Source organism: Aedes aegypti, chromosome 2 (genome assembly GCF_002204515.2).
Source record: "Aedes aegypti strain LVP_AGWG chromosome 2, AaegL5.0 Primary Assembly, whole genome shotgun sequence".
In the NCBI taxonomy this organism is placed as follows: Eukaryota; Metazoa; Arthropoda; class Insecta; order Diptera; family Culicidae; genus Aedes; species Aedes aegypti.
The window spans coordinates 159,120,212-159,139,519 of NC_035108.1; the positions used below are offsets into that span (position 1 = coordinate 159,120,212).

Here is a 19,308-nt window from a genome sequence, read left to right on the forward strand (position 1 = left end):
TTGGTTCTTCGGGAGTAGCTGAACCCATACCCCCGCAAGACGCCATAGAGAAAAGTTACTGTCAAAAGTTAGTATCGTAAAATACTTTATTATGGTTCGTTGGGGGTGCCATTGATCAATCAGTTTCACACTTGGTAAAACTTGGACTAAACCACCTAATCCGCCCGGCTGTGCATCGATTGGCACATATTGGGCGTGGAGTTTGGGACTGTGAATGAGGTCGTAAAGTTCCTCAACCTTTTCCCAAGCTTATATTTCTATGTGCCACAGGCTGTGACTTCCAGCAAGAATGGGAGCGGCGGCGGCAACTGTCTTGTTTGGCCGGCGATTGAGGGGTTATTATCAATCCATCAGCCATCCATGCTCTGTACCTAATAAATGTGTACGAGTGTGACACTTTAAAATCAATTTGTTCTGATGTGCCATCGATCAAATTTGCCATCAACGTTTTAGATCTAATCTGACACAATTAGGCTGGAGATACTATCACATTACGCAAGTTGAGGCTGAAGGCACTCTGATAATGGCAATAATTTTGCAATTTATGCCTATCTTTTTGTTTCTGCGACCAATCTGGCTGTAGGCATAAGCATGTTGAAACAAACGAATCGTACTAAAAAAAATCACCATTCTACAACTCGTTGCATTCTAGTAGTTTACGCAACATGTTGCAGAAAGATGAGTTTCACAGCCCGAGTCGTACATTTATCGAAAAGACTTGACGAGCTAGATAATTACGACGAGTGCTGTAAAAATCGAGTTCTGCAACGAGTTACGTACAACATTTTTTGCAATTTCGTAGAAGACCACTTGAGGGTATCAGAAATTATATCGGAAAGCATTCACCATTATTTCACAATTTCTGAGGTATTGTTGTGTTATGATGCATTACGCAATTCAAAACAGTTGCGTAATGAATCATTACAGCACTGGTTTCAGTTAGATAATGACTATTCCCGCACTACATACTTCAGTGCAGGAAAGTAGACCGTTTCATGACAGATTGGCGTGATGAAAAACAGCCTATTAAGATGAGAAATTGCAAAAAAAATCATAATTCAGCAACAAGCTGCGTACAACATACCACTTGAAGATATCAGGAATCATATCGGAATCATTAGTAATTTCTTGTAATTATTGTGTAATGATTCGTTAATCTATAATGGATCTGTAATGAATCCAATAATCTAATGGTATGTTAGATGAATTTCTTACACAAACTTATAAAATTAAGCTTCATTTGACAAACTAATTCTTTTTTGCAATTTCTCATCTTAATAGGCTGTTTTTCATCACGCCAAGTTTTTCATCTCGGCAAGCCTCGTAGGACAAATTTAAAACTCGTGCTATAAAAATCATCATTCTGCAACTTGTTCCGTAAACTACTATTTTCAAACCAATTCAGTTCATGAGCCAGTTCGGAAATTTAGGTTTCAATGTAGTGTAAAAGTATATATTCTCAGAATTTTAAAGCAATATCGATGAAATATTAAAGTTTGAATAGTTTACCCCTTCGTTAATGATTGTTCCCTCGCAATGAAATACCTTCTGCCTTTCAGTTAGAGTACCACACAAGTATAAAGGCACTAGAGTAGCAATCACGTAATTTCATTCTGAAACCCTTTTCTACACGTCAACAACAGTTTCGCCTCAACATAGGTGTTATAACGAAGAAGTTTCAACGGTTACTCTGACAGACACAAACTTTTCCCGTCACATCAACCCACAGAGTTTACATAAATTCACATTTTAATGTCTTATTAAGTTTTGCTGGCGATAAAAACCTTGGGTGTGGAAGGGATGTGTCGAAACAGCCAGCTTACAGCAAACATAAGCCTTGGATTTCGCACCTTTCTGCCAGTTTGGGGCTGTCCATAAAACACGTGGGCTTTTACCCATTTAAAATATTTAAAATTTCAATAGACAGTGGTCTTTTGGTCAGACCCCTTTCCAACCATAAATTACCACGTGGTTTATGGATAGTCCCTTTACAACACTCCATAATTGTGTGGACCCAACAGAGGTGGAAGCCTTGTCAGATTTTTCACCTAGGTAAATAACTTTTGCTGGCCATAAGCTCGTAGTCGGGAGAGCTACGCAGTGCTTTTTTGGAACAAGAATATGTACGAAAACGACAAAAACTTACAGTGACGTCTACTAGTGTCGTGTAAAATGGTAGGGTCACACATACATCATATTAATATGCAAATCCTCAAATTTGATGGAAATATCAAGTTTTGATAAATTATTGAAAACAACTAATCCGCATAAAAAGATTTGTTCTATAAATTTTCTAGTGAAAGTTATTACTAAGCTGCAGTGAAAATTTCAGGTTGATTGCAGCACCTGATGATGAGATCCATGCCTTTAAGCATGAATTTTGTATGAGAATCGGCCAATATGCACTTTTCACTGTCTAGTACTGTAGAAACCTATCAACATTTTCTGCATAATTTGTTGATTCCTGCTGCAAAAAAATGCGATAACTAATATACTATGTGATATATTTTATATAATTGAAAACTGACTTTTGTAAAAACAGTACTTTGGAGCTATGTTTATCATTTTTCGAATGAACTAAAAGTGTAGGTAAAAAAAATAAACTCATACACTTTTTATGATAACCCTAAGCAATCGTACAGGAATGTACGCCCACCACCTACATTCCCAATAGACGTTTTAGACTGTCGCGTGCCAATTTCTCCCTGGCCCTTCTCCTACAATACATGCTCTTACGTTTACAGAAGCAGCGAGCATAGGCAACTGTATGTTCGTTTGTGGTTAGGAAACTTAATTATACATAACCCTAAATCTACTCGGCCACATTGTCCCCATTGTTGGGAACCGGAGAGGAGACCCAGTAAACGAATGTACCGTCGCGTCGTTGGAATTTCGTTGCTTGCTCTGCGTTGTTGAAATGCCACAAACTGTGTTATATCTGAGCAAAAAGTCACACCATTCCGAATGGGGAAAATGGCTTCGAAGGTTTTTGAAACCGTGGAAGTTCGTTTTGTTATCTTTCGATATAAACTGTTGGGTCGTGTTGCATTCTTATTTTTTGGGTACAAGCATTACTTTTTAAAACATTTTTACAAAGCAATTATTCAACTATGTAATAATTACCTTTTTTTATAATAAAAAAACAGCAACATAGCTCTAACAATATTTTTTTAGTCTTTAAAAATAAAACCTTCTATATCTATTACTGTTTCAAGATTCAGAACATAATAAGGAAGTTTTCTAATAAATATATGTGCAAGTAAAAACAAAGACTATCCCTACCATCAATAAGTTGACCTATTTTCTCGAACAAAACAGCCTTCCTAATAATAACTTCATGTCAAACATAATCCTATTCATTATGCCAGGCAACGTAGTATAGATACGGATTTCCTACATCCAACCAGCCAGCGTGACATAATCTAATCTGTATTCTATTCTTGTCGATAATCTCATTGCGATGGACGGACCTTCTAGTCCTACTAAATGACAATGTCGATCAGAGAGGGGTGATTACTGTTTGATAGTAATGAGTGGAAGTAGTCACTAACTACAGTAAGCCAAGCATAAAAGCGGTACTTTTATGCATGACTAACTCACAACGGAATAGAAGAAAAAGCTTTCGCATTCGTCTTGTGTTGATTACTGGCATAAATAAGATACAACGTAGACTAACGCACTTCAACATAAATGCATGATGTTGCATTGAAAGTTGAACATTTTTCGCGTAATAATCAATAAGAAGTGTCGCAATAATTATCGATACACCCTTTACACAAAACTGTTTAATAATCGTCCCTGCCAGCCATCTTCCCACTTTCGTGAGAGAAACCATCTGTTCGCGCTCATCACAGTAGCGTCATCACTCGTTGCCGCTCAATTTGCTATTGTTCCATTCATCGCTGCAGTGGAATATTCCACTCTCATCCAGCGTGCAGCGTATGTCTAGTTGGCGCCAATCTAACCGCGCGCCAAACTATTGAGTGCAGCGTGCGTCGTAAAAGAATCAATGGTTTAATTATTGTATGACCGTACTGTGCGCCTGTATATAAGGCGCACCCATTAGCATGTAAGTTTTGTAGTTTGTATCGTTTCCCCCACCGAGTAGGCACGCTGCCTCTCGGTGGTAATAAATCGATCAGTAAAGTGTAAAGTCGTTCGTATTATTCGTCGTCGTCCACGCTAGAAGTTAAATCACAACGTAGGGAAAGACATCCTGGCCGAATCACCATCTATGAAGAATATTTCGGTTAACCTTTTACCAGACCTGAAGTGGGTCGACAGCTTGTGGAACCATAATTTGAATGTTTTCGGAAGTCACTCAACCTTTCCAACATACACACGAAATCTCTAACAACCCCAGACCATACACCAATTACAATAAAACGGTAACTTTCACTTCAGAACCCATCGCCGGGAACAGTTTAAAAGGAAATTACCGCAAAACTGCTTTTATTTGAATTCATTTGGCAGCTGCACACTTGTCAGCAGTATAATCTTCAAAACTTAATTCACACTATGCTCAGCTTTGAAGCGGAGAGAGCTCCAACCCCTTCCGGACCTGCATATAAATAAGTTCCGGGCACTGTACGCTAGCCAGGAGACAACCTTGTTATCCGAAAACTAACTTTCACCTTCCTTTTCGGGCTACTAAACCAGATCATGCTCGCACAGTGGTCCACATTTTGAAAATTATAGTAAAAATGTGTAATTTTTTATATTTTACAAATTTTGATCATGACAAATGTTGTGGAACATATTTTAGGGTTACATATTTTATTTTGAGCATTTTTTTTTACTTTTTCTTTCTGAGAGCTTTGTTTGCCAAAGTTGCCATTTTCGCATTCGTTTATCGTGTGGCAGGTACGATGATACTCTATGCCCAGGGATGTCAAGGAAATTTCCATTACGAAAAGATTCTGGACCGACCGGAAATCGAACTCAGACACATTAAGCATGGCTGTGCTTTATAGCCGCTAACCAGTCGGCTAAGGAAGGCCCCATTTGTTGGACATGTGCACCTATTTAGGGTCCAAATATGAAAAGAAAAACAATTTTCCTGCAATTTTGACCTTGTTTTTTCAACTATTGATATGTTCGAAAATTGGGATTGTTCCAGATTTCTAAGAAAACTGGACCTCTGTCGGAAACGTCCCCTCCGGGAAAGATGGGAGGATAAACTTTGACTGTTAACATGCATAGATAGAGAAACATACATACAAAGTATACTCCGTACTGCTTCTTGCGTGAACTGTCTGTCAGCAAGCTTTTTATTGGTCCTGCCGACTGCTGTGTGGGTGCTCAAATTCCGACACCAAACTTCGGAGGTAATTTCCAGTCGACCCAGTTGATGCCCATAGTCACCAACCACCTACGTCATCGGAGTAGAGTCGTGTCCCATGGCGCAACCGACGATTGACAAAGTTCTAACTAATTTAAATTTTTGGGATAGTGCTTTGCGCAAACTTTACAACAAGCGTTTTCTTGGGAAACTAACAGTGGATTAGCGTGTTTCTATGTTAGACATTTTCGGTATAAAAGTAAATGAGGCTGGCTGCATCGGTTTGGAATTTCGTGAGTAATTGCTGATGGACGCGTGAAAGGGATTCCATTTTTCATCCTACAGTAGTTCTTTAATTTTGTTTAGCAACAATCGATTAATTTTCTTGCCATACGCAAACCGGAAGCTATATAAGATATCAATGGGTCTTATATTACGACTAATGCTTCATGTTTTGCACTGGCCATTCCTAAAAAAAATCTTAAGGAATTTCTTTCATTTGTGTTTTTAAGGTTTTCTCAGAAAAATCATTTAGCTATTTCTTGTTTAATTACCTACAGTTTCACCAAGGAATAACCAAAAGCAAATCATTAGAAATTTCTTCAAGGATACCTCCGAAAGAATGTACAAGTGCAGAAATTCTACCAAAGCTTTTCCATAAATTTCACCAGGCATACATCCAGGAACTTTCTCTAGGAAAATTTCATTCAAAGATTTCACCAGTTTTTCAGAGAATTCTTCAGCGATGTCTTTATGAATTCCTTCAGAGATGTTTTTTATGAAATTATCTGAACGTATTTTCAAAAATTCTTCTAATGACTTTTCCAAGTATTACACTATGAGATCTACTTGGACTTTCTTGTAATTCCTGCTATATATACAGTGTCTTACCGATTTTGGCAACAAGGCTCGGTTTTTATGTTGCCAAAATTGGGATGTTGCCAAATTCGGGAATTTTGAAATGCTTATGTTTTTATCATTCTAATCTCTAAAAGTATCAGAAAATGCATGGCAATTACTACGAATGATGTGAAAAATATCTGGGAGCCTTCTTCCTTCAGTTCAACTTTTGATTCAAAAGCAGATACATCATGTACTGATTATATGCACCATTTGAAAAGCACACTTGTTGTACACAGTACAAGGGTGGTATTACTTTCAGTGGCCATTTGCGACTGTTCAAATGGGCCATTTGCAACTGCGCAAATATGCAGCTTTAAAGCCAGATCATATTGAAAGTAGCAGATTGTGAATACAGGTTCGGTTGAAGATCCTTTTGGTTGGGGTTATTTTAGGGATTTCTTGAACATAGAGTGCAATTTTGGTGACCACACGTCTTAATAGTGAGCAAGGTTCTAAGTGGAAAAAAGTGGAAGTTCTTCTAAATTACTTCTTGCTATTACTATCAATGTTATCACGGTTGAAATGTAATGTCAGGTTTTTTGTCGAGACTGGCACCGCCATGCACCAAGAAATAGAGTTAATGACGAGTTTTCAAACATTACGCTCATTTGCTGAGATTCGAGAAAAATCATGCTGAGAGTTGTAAAATTAATGTTTAGAGGATTGGGGCCTTCCTGAGTCAAGTGGTTAGAGTCCCCAATTACAAAGCAAAGCCATGCTGAAGGCGTGGGTTTGATTCCCGGTCGGTTCAGGATCTTTTCGTAATGGAAATTTTCTTGACTTCCCTGGGAAATAGAGTACCATCGTACTTGCCACACGATATACGCATTCGAAAATGGCAACTTTTGGCCTAGAAACTTCTCAGTTAATAACTGTGGAATTTCTCATTAAAACTAAGCTGAGAAGCAGGCTGTGTCCCAGTGAGAACGTTATGCCAAGAAAAAGAAGGATTGGAAGATATACAGTATTGGACAAAACATTTGCCACTTTTTACGATTTTCCATACAAAATGACCAACTTTTATAAGCCTGATCTCAGTTATTTATTGACCGATTTGAATGAAATTTTCGCAGAACATCAGACATAACTTGAATTTGAACATATATTTTTGAATATTTTTTCCAACCACGAGTTTATAAGTTATAGGGTAATTTGCCCATTATTGCGGTATTCCCTATTATTGCGGTATAAGAATTAAACGCTCATTGTTAATCGAAAACTCTATTTACCATGGATATTATTGATGATGATGAAAGTTCAATTTATTCCCAAGCCGTACTACATAAATGCTTTAAAAATTAAACGATTTTGATCGTTGGAAGAACAGTTTTAAATGATGCATCAAGAAAGGCCTATATTTTTAACCAGTCCCTCTATCTACGGACGGGTTTTCATAAGCGTGATTTTTAAAGTTTAGAACCAAACCAATTATATGCAGCGGGTATTTCAGTTCAGTATGGATGTAGTTACATGATAAATATTGAATTTTGAATCAAAAGTTCTATATTTTTGAGAAAAAGCTTATACCGCAATAATAGGACAATGAAAATGCCAGCCTGCCTATTATTGCGGTATCTGTAAATCACATTCAAAAATTCGATATTTCAATAGTCATTTTGAATGTAATTGCTGGAAACATTGATTATATTATAAGGATACTATTTTGTGACACAATTTTGTGTCATTCATACATTTATTTGGTTAAACAAAAGATTTATGTTTATCTTTACCCTGTAGTTGCTCTTTTTTACAAATATATTGCAAATAAACGCAATGTTTTACCGAAAAATCACATAAACTGATTGAAAATCGGAACACATACCAAAATGCGTTGAAAAACCAAGATACAAGATGATCGCAAGGAACCAATCTTTTAAAATTGCATTGGATTTGTGAAAACTAGTGAAAAATATGTTTGAAAGCATCAAAGTTGTGGCTATACTTAAGTCAAAAAAATAATTTCCTATATTGCGACTAGTGGTCTCAGATGGAGGAACCTTGTCTAATGTAAATAACATTGTCCAGTAACGACGGAAAAGGAGACGAAACCCGCAGAAAATCATTCGATTCTGTTGATTTGTTTTCGAATCGTGACATAGAGTAATGAATTAGTTTTTTTATAGATATGTCCAAAGTCACACAAAATGACAGTACCGTGCAATTTCATTAGCATAGAGGGAGCTTATTTTCACTGCTAGAACATTGTGTGGCATTGAATGTGTACTGAATGTAATAAAATCTATGATTTTTGGTATACCGCAATAATAGGACAGCACTACCGCAATAATGGGACAAAATACCGCAATAATAGGACAGAGGAAGAGCTTCAGATTTATGTTACAAAAATGTATGTTTGGTTCCAAAATTTACTTTTTTACTTCACTGTACTCCAGATAAAGGATAGTTTTAACACTTCACATTGCAAAATACTATAATATTTAGGTTTTGGACACTGAAATACGATTTAAATTTCAACACCGTGCTTAAGTCCTCCATAATAGGACGGATACCCTAACGGTTAATCTAAAGTGTAATTTTCGACGAAAAATTTAAAACTAATTATCTCAAAATCTGATAGCCCTACACAAAAACTGTCTTGAGCAAACTTGTTTATCTTGTTTAAATCTGCAACTTTGCTGAAGATACCATGAAGCTATTCCTTCAATATGTTTAGTTATGTCATTTATAAGAAATCATCGAAAAGTTCACTGTAGTAAAACCATTACTGCTTTTGAACTTGTGATTGGAAAAATCGTTTAAAAATATATGTTCAAATTTAAGTTATGTCTAATGTTCTGCGAAAACTTCATTCAATTCGGTCAATAAATAACTGAGATCTGGCTTACCGAAGTTGGTTATTTTGTATGGAAAATCGAAAAAGTTGCAAATGTTTTGCCCAATACTGTATCTTGAAAAAAAAATCATGTTTAAGAAGAAATGAGTGGTGAAAGTCATATTCAAACTGAAAATTATTGAAAGTTTTGCTGCCGAAATTTCAAATTTCATTCATTTCATTGCATTTAGTTTTTCAAGAGAATACCATTAGATTTTTTACGAACTCGTTAAGAAGCTGCTTGCAAAATGTCTTTGGCACATTGCTCAAGGATTACACCAATTGATGCTTCTGGTAGAAATACAATTGCTACATGTATCGTTAGGTTCGATTTGATTTCTGTAAGACTCTGGAACATCCGTAAAAATGAAAACGGAGAATAAAAAAATGTAGCTTAGATGCGATGTCAGTGGAAAAAATATAGTAATCATTAATTCTTCCTTCTTTTTAATTGTAGAGGTGTCTAAAGCAGTGGTCCTCAGCCTAACTGGTTGTGCGGGCCACCATTTTGCTCTTATAACACGTCGCGGGCCACAAGATGTAAATATATAAGTCCAATCGAAACGACTCGATTAAAATTACTGTCGACAAAAACAATCGCTTAGCGCGACTCATTCAGTCGAGTTTTTCGACATATGTTACTGAACTTGAATGGGTATCTATTGGGATCGACCTGAAACGAGACTCGACAACACGTATTTAAATTTCGTTCCAAAATGAACCAGCCTCTGATTCGTCCGCCAGACAGCGTTACCAGCAATGATTATTGTTTAGTTTAGCTTCAGCACCTTCTGTGCTCAGCTTTTTTTTTCTCTTCTTTTCGATTTTCAATGATGTGTACCAGTTTTCTTACAACACAAGGATCATACAAAAGAGGAAAACTAACAAGGTGTAACATCTTGTTTTATAGGACGACAGGTGATTTCTGGAACATGCATGCGTATTGTGTCTGACAGTTACTAGCGGTTTCAATAATCTTTCCAAATAACTCTGATGTCCCTGGATTCTCGTGCAAATATAAATTTCAATAATTATAGGATTTCCGAAAGTGAAACATCATGATCATAATCACTTCAATACCGATTCAAGAGACAAGGCGGGTGGATTATTTCTTTAAAGATGAGAATGGATTTGATAAACTTTTAATATTATCAGCATCTTTTTATACAATAATTGTACAGTTAACTCTCCTTTACTCGATATTCCGTATATCAATATCGAGTTAGAGAACCATAGTAAAAGTTGATATTCATGGCTACCTCGATGGTCCCTTGGATCGCAGTTACACTGGTTTTGTGTTCTGTAACTCGATACCTTCCTAACTCGATAGTTCCTTCAATATCGAGTAAAGGAGAGATGACTATAACATTATAATAATGTCACAATTAACCTCCATATAATAGAATAAACCCTTCTTACTTGAACTTTGAAAACTGCGCTACTAGAACGTTGGAAACTTTGGTGTTTTGAAGAAACGATTATATAAGACTTGGACAAACTTTGGGTTATCGAACAAACTCCTGAAATAATTGGGTTTATTCTACGACTGGCGTGAGGTGAGAATTGTTGGTCTCGTATAGCGAGGTGACAATTCTCGACTCGAGTGAAGTGACTCGCCGTGTAAATCAAATGGAGAGTCACTTCACTCGAGTCGAGAATTGTCACCTCGCTATACGAGACCAACAATTGTCACCTCACGCCAGTCGTAGAATAAACCCAAATAATACGTATCATTATCATTTTCCCTTCGTTTCTTGATAACCATTCCACTGCTTAATGCATGAAAAAGAGAAAATCTGGAAAATTATTGAAGGGCTTACTACTTATTACAGAATACAACTTTTCAATTTCTGAAATCACAAGATGCGGGCCGCACTACTTCAATACTCAAAATCACTCCGCGGGCCGCACAAAATTTTGCTGAGGGCCGCATGCGGCCCGCGGGCCGCAGTTTGGTGACCACTGGTCTAAAGTATGCATCCAAATATTCTTCTATACCACACTTCAATTATCGCAAGGATGTGTTCAGTAAAACTTTTGACTGTTGAAGATTGGTCTAGATTGCTGGAGATGATTTCCAAATGTCTATATTCGATAAATGCGACAGGAAGAAGAACCATATGAACATAACAACGTCCAAAGATTGGAGAACCATTGGATCATGGGCTCTTCTTCAACTCACTCTGATAATTCTTCTATAAAAGTTTTTCAATGACTACTTCAAAACCCATTCTCAACAATTTGCCAAAATTGTCATCTAGTGTTATGAATAAACTTTCTCGATGTTTTTCTCAACAACTGTTACTGTATGCCTACATAAATATCCAAAAGAAATCACTCATCTTCAAAATCTTTTACGAATTTACTAATCAATGATCACGAGATAAAGATTTTCAGGATCTTCAGGCCGCCACACATAATCCGATTGATACGTTGAAAAAAAATACAAGCATAATTATAACAAAACATTGGTGATCTACACAGTAAAGCTGATCATCTTAATATTTGATGCTTTTATTACACTTGTTTTTACTATCGACTACCATCCTATTCCACCAAATGATTGTGCCTTTTAAACAATGTAGCAATTATTTATACAGCTTGCTATATTTATACACAATTCTCCTATACGTTAAACAATGACTTTGAAATATGCGCAATTTACTAATAAGTACGTTCAACATTAACTTTCTTAGCTCGCAATGGTCACCAACATTTTCATTTTGACTTATTTTCACTTAGTTTTAACTCACAATGTTAGGGTACAGTACTTAATAATCAATTGAAAATATTTTTCAATGTGTTGCCAAAATCGGGAAGAAAATGTTGCCAAAAACGGGTGTTGCCAAAATCGGAGGTAGACAAAAGCGGGTGTTGCCAAAATCGGGAAGGCACTGTATATATATATATATATATATATATATATATATATATATATATATATATATATATATATAATATATATATATATATATATATATATATATATATATATATATATATATATATATATATATAATATATATATATATATATAATATATATATATATATATATATATATATATATATATATATATATATATATATATATATATATATATATATATATATATATATATATATATCAAGATTTGCTCCTGAGATTCTACAGTTTCTTAGGAAAAACACCCATGAGTTCATTCTGATAATTCTTGCAAGGATTTCTCCAAGAATTCCTGTAGCATTCCAAATCCACTTCCAACTATTCTTTCACTGATTTATCTAGAGATTCTAGATAACTAAAGAGTGCTTCAGTATTTCCTTAACAAGTCGTACAGCCATTACAAAGATTCCCTCAAGAAAAACAAATACAAAGTCTCTTCAATTATTTCTTCATGAATTCACTCAGGATCTTTATTAACGAGATTTTTTACCTCTGGGCTAGTTCATCTCGAGACCAACAGCTTTACTTCCCTTTCAAAGGATGTCGTCACTATAACCTTTACGTCATAAGTGACTATCTCGGGGATGAGATTCGATCCCAGGTCCTCGAAGTGAAAGGTGTGAGTTCTAACCACTACACCAGGCCCGTCCCCACTCAGGAAATTTCTCCAGGAATCTTACAAGCGATTTCTCTTGCAGATTCATCACAAATTTAATTATGAAGAATTCCTACAGGGGTTAGAAATCTTACCAGTAATTCTACAGAGTTTTCAAAGGATTTATTCAATTATTTATTTATTTTTTATTCAAAAATTCCCCAAGGCATTTGCAGGAGATTTCTTCAGGGATTCGTTCGAGATAACTGTTCAAGTATTTTAGATTTCTTAAAAAATTATGCCAGGTATTCACCCAGGATTTGTTCAAATGAAATACTTTCCAGTTCCAGGATTGTTTCAGTTATTTCAATGATTGCTGAAAAACTTAACAAATACTTTAAAAAAAATGCTCTAAAAATTTAATCAGTTGCATAAGGGATTTAACCAGTTTTTTTTTTCAATTATTTTCCTATGAGTTCTTCCAGGAATTCACTCAAGAACTAAGATCCTTTCACAAATGAGGAGCCAAACGCAAAGGGGTGTAAGTGATTTTATGGTCGATTTTAAGTTGCGTAAACTAAAAAAATCTACTGTTTCCAAGCTTACCAATGGTAACTTAAGGTGAGTTTTCTGCTCAACAGAGAAAAAATAACAATAATTTCGTAGAAAATTGGCTTGTGGTTTTGGCTCCCATACAATTTGGAATAGTATGAAATGGAAAATTGCTGGAAAACATCAAAATAGAATTTTAAAAACTAGATTTTAGCTGGGGGATGCGAAATGAAAATCAACAAGCAGCCAGGCTGCTGTCAAACAAAACTTTTCATAAAAATGATCCGAGTACCGTTTTGTCTCAATTTCCGAACAGACTCATATTCCGAACACTCGCTTTTTGTATGACGATTTGGTTGTAAGGTTTCGATGAAATATGTCACCAAATAACATGGAAATAGCAGTCAACTGCAATTCAATTTTAACGTCTCCAATATAATTTATACCGCGGCAGTAGTGATTATTTTCTAGTTTGAGACCAGTAGAACAAGCTCAAATAAATGTATTTGTGAAATTTTTCATTTGAATACGATTTATTCGTGCTGTTCGGAATTTGAATCAAGGTGTTCGGAATATGAGACAGAATGAACACAGTGTTCGGCATTTGAATCAAAATGTTGTTCTATACTATTACGTAAAAACAATACTAAAACTAATAAAATCAACATTATTATCGGTACACCCAACATCTAACAGTTAGACTTTGCGAAGAAATAAAAATTTACACAAATATCGTCCAATTTATGCCAATCAGATGCATTTGAAGTCACTGTTGGCCTTAAGTGTTTGGAATATGAGTCAAAACGGTATACCCAGGAATGTTCGGTCATGATTTCGTCACGCTAAAAAATGTTATGCAATTTATATAACACAAAGACTGCCAACTTTTAAAGAAAAGTTGTGCTTGGTTCAAATTATGCAGAAATCTTTCACAACTTTTCTCAAATAAGTTTTCTTTTGGCACAATATCAGAAGCTTCTGATGAGGTTTGTTTATTGGGAAAATCGTCAGCATTGAATTGTTGATACTTTGTGTGAAGTATTTTAAGAGTGCACTTTGGATGTGGTTTCATGTGAGACAAGCAAACGAACAACGGTTAGCACTCGCGGAAAAGATTGTGTTCAATTTGAACAATTTGAATATTCTAGTCCGCATCCCCTAGGATTTTAGTTACTTACACTTTGCTTCTCTCAAATAACTCTACACTAATTCCAATTTGCAAAAAAAAACTCCTTTTGGTATGCCTCTATAAGATTCTGCAAGCATTCTTTCTAGCATAACTAGGAGCGATTCCTTGAGAAATCGTACCATGAATGTTAGAAATGAGAATTGGACCACCCTAGATATGTGAGCAATATGGAATTGTGTGAACTATACAAATGCTTTGTATTGAAGTTAGGCAGTTGATATTGTGCTCCATCACTGATCGGTGTTGACTGGAAGTAATAAAAAAGTTGAATTGATGTGTTACGTTTCGATGTCGTAATCCGAAAGATCTGTGGGCTTATCGGTTCAGATTTCCGGAGATCAATATGAATTTCTTCAATAATCAATCTGAGAATTTCTAAAATAACTCCTCCGTAGATTTTTCCAAGATGTTTGCAATACATCTGTTTAGAGATTATCCCAGGATTAATTCCAAAGATTGTTCTATGCGTCTCTTTAGAGATTCATCCAAAAATTCCACCTGCAATTTCTTTACATTTTTTTTTCTGTGGACTACCCATAGGATTCAACCTGGGATTCCTTCAGTAATGCTTGCTGTGATTCTGGGAAGAATTTTCCAAAAATTTCTTCTGATATTTTGCTAGAATCCTTTTAGTTAATTTTGTGATGAATGTTCCATCGAGTTCTGCAAAAATTTCTTCAAAGATTCTTTCGAATATTCCGTGAAGAATCCCTCAAATCATTTCAGGTAGAAACACTTTCAAAAAATTGTTTTTTTTTTTAATAAAATTGTCGAAATATGGTTTTGAAAACCTATTCTGTCATATATAATCACACATTCGCTTTAACAATCATCTTCATAAAATTGTATTCAAAATTTATATTTTGTAAATTAATTATGGATTTCAAATAAATCAATCAAGTTTTGTTCATTTGAGAAACTTATGTCTGAAGTTCTACCACTTTTTTCGTGTGACTATTGTTTATGCGAGAAAGTCATTCCTCCAGAAAATTCATGGGGCCTTGTTTAATTCCTCCAGCCTAGATATTGTAGAAAAAAAATCTCCTGACGATCGTAAATGAACATTCACACAAAATATGTCTTCCTACAAAACTTTGTTCTAAGATTCTTACAAGAACATCTTCCACAATCCTATTAAAATTTCAATACGATTCTTCAAGAATTCTTCTAAGGATATTTAATGGATTGATCTAGGATTTTTTGAGGATCTTTTTCTTCAAACCTTAAAGGAACTTTCAAGAATTTCATTAGGGTTTCAGTGCTAGTAATGGACCCCTTAGTAGCTGAGATTCATTCTCGACGCTATTTTGCAATGATATCTATGATATGATATATGGACCCTCCCGGGATCCATAATAGGAATGTTTACAAATTTGACGTTTCCTATTATGGACCCTCCATTTGATTCCCATGTAATCCGGCTCGCTGCCGACGTGCCTATTATGGACCCACATGGGAATGCGTATTATGGACTCTCTTGTGTGGTTTCATTTACAAAACTGTTCAAACCAAATATTTTGTCCGAAACTGCTAACTAACAATGCAATCGAAGTTCTCCCGGTGGATTTTCATAGGAAAAAGGTTGCTTTGAGTGTTAATTTTGTTTTTCTGTAGGGGGTCCATAATACACAAAAGGTCCATTACTGGCATCGACTCCCTATTTATTCTTACAGAAACTCTTCTTTTTTGTGAATTTTATTTGTCTCTTCCAAGAAATCCCCTATTAAATATAATATCATACCTACCTGATATTCCCTCAGAGAATCCAAAATTTTTGTCTTCAGAAATAGATCTATTAAATGTTTGACGCCATTTTGAAATCCGTTTTGGAATCTAAAATTACGTAAGACATCGATTTACGGCATCAACTCATCTGTTCCGTTTGAAAAAAAAAAATAGCTATATTACATGGGTTTCAAGTGATTTCCATAAACCGGAAGTCATCATCATGGATTCCAAAATTATGTCAGACTATGGTTTCCGTCATCCCTATTGATACCCTTGAGAAGAACCACGGATAAACTCCACCTCTTCGCAAAACTCCTTGAGAACTAACAGACAGCTTTAGAAGCGTCTAACTCTTTTTGCGCTCAAAATTCGTATTAACGCTCCCTCTTTTTGACAAACTCCGCCGGAAAATAAAAGAAAATTGTTCTCCCAACTTTTGCGTTTCAGGGAATAACTTAAATTGTTACCATCAATGTTGATAAATCATCCCCACTCCCCTTAAGAATTACTTGTTACTATAACTAACTTGTTTATAGTACTAGTTTTGTGGAACATAAGAGCAGGATCCTATTCTTGGCACTTTTAATTCACTTTTGCAGTGTTTTTTTAAGCTACAGAAGCTATATTTGGCCACAATATATGTCGTACTGTTGAGCTACTTATTCAAAGCTTTACACAATTCGGCCGAGAAACGCTATGGATTCGCCAATTCTTAATTAAGAAAATAGCGGTATTCTGGCACTTAGGGGAAAAACGTATTCCGCAGTGTATTAATTTGTAAAACATTCCACCATTACAATTATCCCATATTTGTAACAGGAAAACTTCAGGGAATTTAATGATGAATAAAAAAAAACAACAACAACAAAAAGTTTACCACATTGATTTTTTTCCTCAACTTTCACTTCCAAATAAATTATGTTATTATTTTAGTAAAAATGAGCTGATTGTAAGAATACAATGCTGAACAACATTTCAACATTTTCAAACATTACAATGTTAAACAATCAGCAAAATTCTACATATTTTGCCAAAGAATAGTGGTTTCCAATTAAAATTTTTGTTAACAATAATTAAGAGTTATTTCTTCTGCAATTGCCTTAAACCTAAAGGGTGTACGGAATCAAATTGCAACACACTCAAATAGTTGGCAAAATTCGTACGTTCAACCAATCATCTTCAAACTTTCAAGGAGTACAACAAAACATGTTATGAATATTTTCCCATGTTTGTTTTACTCAATTTGAATTCCATATCCAAATGCATGAACTTTTTCCTTCACACTACTCATATGGTCCTGTACAACACCCGGACTATTTTTTTTGCGTTGCGATCCATTTTTTCTTCATATCTTCCTCCGATTTCACTTCCTTAGGTTGCTTCCGAAGTGCCTGCTTCATGATGGCCCTGTACTTTTCAATTGGACGCAGTTGGTACTCATACTTTGAAAGAACTCTTGAATAAAAATGGCCTCGCGGACTTGTCATGGCACTCATTTTTGATAAAAAATTTTCCTCGTTGTGTTTTGTGCCGCGTCTTCCTCGGTCATTATTCGTTGCTACTCTGCAAATAATTTTTTTTCTCTCTCACACAAAGACGCAAAGACAGCACGCTGCTCTAGTCTAGAGCATGTTACCGAATTCTGGTAATGTTGAGGAGTATTATCAAGCATGATGAAAATCAAGGAACATTTTTCAAAATATCTTCATAGTAAATTCCATTAAAACCTTAAACAACGACAATGTGGGCCACCTTTAAATAACCACCGAAAAAACTGATATGGTAAAGAAATTTTCTTCTTCAACTGCGTACTGCTATCAAAGAAAAATGCTTTTCTTAAGCATTTCTTGCCAGAAATTTCCCACGCATCAAAATAGGCGATTACTTTTCTGTTCAAATACATACTTCACACAGTGTCGGATTTTGGCTACGGGGGCCCGGGGGTCAGATCTCGATACAAAATGAGCGGCAAACGCTAGGCATAGGAAAGTTTAGTATCGCGTTTCTTTTGAAATTTTTCCTTTCTGCGGTTGCCGCTCAGTTCTACAGCAGATGTCAAAGTTCTACCGCAGGCTCGAGAATCATTGTACCATTGAATGAAACTATCTAATCAAAGTATGCTAATAGAGTCCAAAGCTTTGAAAAACAGCCGAAAACAACAGTCATCAGCGTGGTTTCCAAGGTATCATCGCAGCTGATCTATGATGCTTTGTGAAAATCAGTAAGATAACAGCTGCGGTAGCTTTCTGTTCAACCGTAGAACGGAAAGTTATCTCTAAAATTGCAATATTACGGAAATAAAATATCCGGAAAACTGCAAAAAATAGTAAAAATGTTCCAGTTTAAATCTAGACTATATGATTCATCGAAGGTTGGATAACAATAGCCAAGATTTTGTGTTTTTTTTTTTCAATTTTGCTGCAGACAATTCCATTTAATGAACGACAGTCGTTATGGAACCAATAATCTAACCGATTTACTGCTTTTCTACCTTTATAGTTAGAAAAAATTATGCTTTCGCTACTGGATTAAACAATATGCTTTAAATATTCAAATTAATTTTCGTAACGTAAGGGAACAAATGATTGTTTAGCGTTGCTTTAATCAGATTTTTAACTCGTGTTTGTGAACAAAGGGCAGTCAACTAACAACTTCCAGAATCATCTATATGCGACTTCCCAAGGCTCATGTCTTAGTCCTTTGCTTAACCTTTCAGTCGTCGCGCGGTTTGCCATCGTCAGAACCAACGTGCTGCTGTTGTGAACAAAAAGCAAGTTTTTTTCAGCAGTGTTGTACAAAATACAACAGCGCGACGAATGAAATATTAAATTCTCAGCTCTTAGTGAAAATTGCAATATTTAAACAAAATTATGAAAATATTAACACAAAAAAAAAACAAAAAATCTGATACGAATGGAAAAAGAGTGGTAGTAAAAACAGTAGAATATGGAAATATCGCATTTCCTGCAGAATTTAGGAAGTGTTTGATAGAACAATAGTTTCAGTACCCTGACAGTAAAAGCAAGAAATGTATAATTTACCGAGTATCTCCGTCTTTTCAAGATCATCCCAGGACATAGATCACTGTAATTTCGACAGTATCTTCCCAGAAAGCAATGGAAGTTTGCTGTATATTAACAAGAGAAGATTTGTACCGAATAGAAGTATTTCCATTGAAACTGAAAAGTTCAGATAAAAATCCATAAGGAATTTATTACCAATTATAATTTACCATAGTCTCTTGTCATAATACCTCTGTTAGAAATCGTATCGGATTTGTATTTTAAACTTAAAGTATTGTT

General features: G+C 35.4%; 1 protein-coding gene across 8 annotated transcripts in view; it reads left to right on the forward strand.

Moving 5' to 3' along the window:
• The window catches only part of LOC5577895 (Down syndrome cell adhesion molecule-like protein Dscam2), a 574,667-nt gene that overhangs the window by 481,838 nt on the left and 73,521 nt on the right, over positions 1–19,308 (forward strand). The window lies entirely within an intron of this gene.